We start from the raw sequence: 3,239 nt of genomic DNA, 5'->3' as shown, positions 1-3,239 counted from the left end.
GAAGGCGTCAGGAGAAGCGTGGGAGGGAGAGAGGCGCTGGGCCGGCTTTTATGCTGCTCCCGCAGGGGCGGCACAGCCTTGGCCCAGCACTGTCAGCTGGCGGCAGCTTGGAGGGGTTGGTTTACGGGAGGCTTGGGTTGTTGGAGGTGTGTCAGGGAGGGCTGACTAAACAGCCAGAGCCCAGGAGAGGTGTGATGTCATCAGGGAGGTGATTTGGTGGCCCTGGTGTGCTGTGGTTTGTGGGTGTATTGAGAATTGCGGATCCTCTCTTATGTTCTCCTGGATGTCCATCAGTCCTTGTGTTGCAATCAGGAATGCTGCGGGAGCTGGGTGATGTTTGGGATGTCACTGTTCAATAGCTTGGGAAGGTCTTAGTGCCTGGAAATGCTTGGTGATGGAAAAGGAGAGCTCATTCCCCTCCTGAATTGAGCAGAATGATCCAAAGAGAGGAACTGGAGAACTCAAGGCTGGTCAGGTTGGCCTTGTTCCAGTGTTATGTTTCGTTTGCGTTTCTCAACCTCATGTGACAACATCCTCTATCATTCAAAGTGTGTGTTTTTTCCTCATTAAGAAATCCAAGAAAGAAACAACCAGCTGGGCCTGATCCCTTTTTGCCCAGGCTGGGCTGTGACATCAGTTGGCTTTTTCCGCATTCAGGACATGACGTTTCCTAATTTATAACCCAAAGTTGTAACATCCTGGACCTTTGATGAAAGAACTGGAATCACTAGTGGACAGTTGTCAAGCTTCTCTCTCCTCCTCTGTCACAAAAAAGGAATTCCTTTGTGGAATTCTGAGATTGCATGTCCTGCCCTTGAGGCCGTGTCCCTCCGACCTTGGCAGCAGCTTTTCACTGTGAGTATTGGAGGCCAAAGGCTGGAGTTGATGGTACGTGTCAGGTAGGGCTGGAGATATAAGCAAAGCTTTGGCGAGGTGGGGTGTGACCAGTGAGGTCCCCCCGTGTCCCTCGTGTGCTGTGGTTTGGGGTGTGTTGTGAGGAGGGGCCCCAAACCATCCCAGCCCTGTCAGGCTGCTCTGGGCTGTGAATTTGTACGAGATGTAAAAATCTGCCCCTTCCATCTCATTCACTCTTTCCTCTCCTTGGTTCCATCTCTCCTAGCCTGTCTGTATCCCTGGCCTTTCCCACTGGGACTGGGAAAGCAGTGCCTGGGATTCAGGGAGGCCTCCCATGCTCCCCCAGTCTTGTGTTGGTTCATCCGTAACGCTGGTCTGAGCTGGGCCCAGCAAGGTCCCACTCTGGGCTCCCGGTGCTGGGCTCTGCTGGGACACGTGGGAAGGGCAAGTGGGGAAGAGTGAGGAGAACAAGCCCCGTGAGGAGCAGTGGCAGGGACTGGGGATGTTGGCTTTTCAGCAAGAGAGGGGTGATCCTGTTCTGCTCCAGACTGCACTGAACGGAGCTCGGGTTAAGGTGTATGTCAGTGTTTCCTCCGTAGCACCAAGATGCAGGAGAAGAGGAAACAGAGCCAAGTTTGCCCTGTGCAGACTGAGTTTGTTCTTGGGAAAATGCCTTCTTAGAAAGGGCTGTGCAGCCCTGGCACAGACTGCCCAGGGCAGTGGTGGAGTCCCCATTGCTGGAGGGATGGAAGAGCTGTGTAGATGTGGCACTTGGGGTGGTGGGTTAGTGGTGGCCTTGGCAGGGCTGGAGCAGGTTGCACTCAGTGATCTCTTCCGTTTCTGTCCTTTGCAGCCCAAAGGTTTGTGAGGTTTGCTGGTTCACTGAGGAGCTGGGATGTCTTGCAGTAAGAACTGGACTCAGTGTTAATGCCCTTTTGCAGCTGAAGTGACTCCCTGGGTTTTGGAGGCAGCTGCTGCGAGGGAGCAGAGGGCAAATGGGAGCGGCAGCAGGGGAGGCTGAGCCAGGGCCTTTGGGGTCTGGAGCTGTGTCAGTGCTGAGGGGTGAGGCCTCTCCTCTTGCTGGCTTTGCCCTGAGGAAATGGTGCTTGCCTGAGCTCTGTGTCCCATCTGTGGCAGGACTGCCCCTGGGGATGAGGAGGGAGCTGTGGCTCCCTCAGTGTTGAACTCGACCCTTTGTAAAGCCTTGGAGGGGCCTTCCAATTCAGTGCTGCAAGACTGCTGAGCAAGGAAGGGTTTGCTCAGAGTGCAGTGAGAGGACTGGGAGGGTGTGAGGGCCCAGAGGGCTGTGATGAGTGGCCCAAGGTCCAGATGGAGGCAAGTCTGCAGTGCTGTATCCCAGGAGTTGGATGTGTGGAGCCAAGTGTGTTCAACACCCTCAGTGATCCTTCCCCTGTACTTGGCACTGGTGAGGCCACACCTTGAGTGTTGTGGTCAGTTCTGGGCCCCTCAGGTCAGGAAGGACATGGAGGGGCTGGAGCAGGTGCAGAGAAGAGCAAGCAGGCTGGGGAAGGGACTGGAGCACAAGTGCTGTGAGGAGAGGCTGAGGGAGCTGGGGTTGTTTAGTCTGGAGGAGGCTCAGGGGTGACCTCATCACTCTCTACAACTCCCTGAGAGGAGGTTGTATCCAGGTGGGGGTCGGTCTCTTCTCCCAGGCAATCAGCAGCAGGACAAGAGGGCATGGGCTTAAGCTGTGCCAGGGCAGGTTTAGGTTGGCTATTAGAAGGAAGTTCTTTGCAGAGAGAGTGATCAGGCATTGGAATGGCCTGCCCAGAGAGGTGGTGGATTCACCGTCCCTGGAGGTTTTTAGGATGAGGCTGGATGTGGCACTGAGTGCCATGATCTAGTAAGCACAGTGGGGCTGGATCAAGAGTTGGACTTGATGATCTCGAAGGTCTCTTCCAACCTAGTTAATTCTATGATTCTATGACGCAAGCAGAGCCTTGGGGATGATGAAGGGCTGGAGCCCGCGGTGTCCGTGGACACTTAAGGCAGCACCCCCTGGGAGTTTGTGTCAGAGGGGTGGGTGGTGTGTCCAAGGCTGTGTTTGGGCCAGGGAAGAGTTTGTGTCCCATTGGGGAAGGCCCTTGTGTGCCAGTGTGTGTTGATGCTTGTGAAATATTTCCTAGGAGAGAGCTGGTCCCTTTTCCCCCCATGCGATGGCATCTGGTGCCAGAGCTCTGTGCCAAATGAAGTTCTGGGAGACTTGGGAGAAGAAAGGATGAGGAGGCATCTCATGTTTTGCTGCAGGAGAACTTTATTGAGACAAAAGAGTGAAAAGGCAGAGAAAACACTGGAAGGGATCTGGTCTGAGGTGCAGTAGAGCGACCATCAGCTGAGAAGGGCAGGTCCAGGGGGTGTGAGCT

The sequence above is a fragment of the Empidonax traillii genome, unplaced genomic scaffold, assembly GCF_003031625.1.
Source record: "Empidonax traillii isolate 1590-97213 ecotype Southwest subspecies unplaced genomic scaffold, ASM303162v1 scaffold2170:size34254, whole genome shotgun sequence".
Lineage (NCBI taxonomy): Eukaryota > Metazoa > Chordata > Aves > Passeriformes > Tyrannidae > Empidonax > Empidonax traillii.
This window is presented reverse-complemented; position numbering follows the sequence as displayed.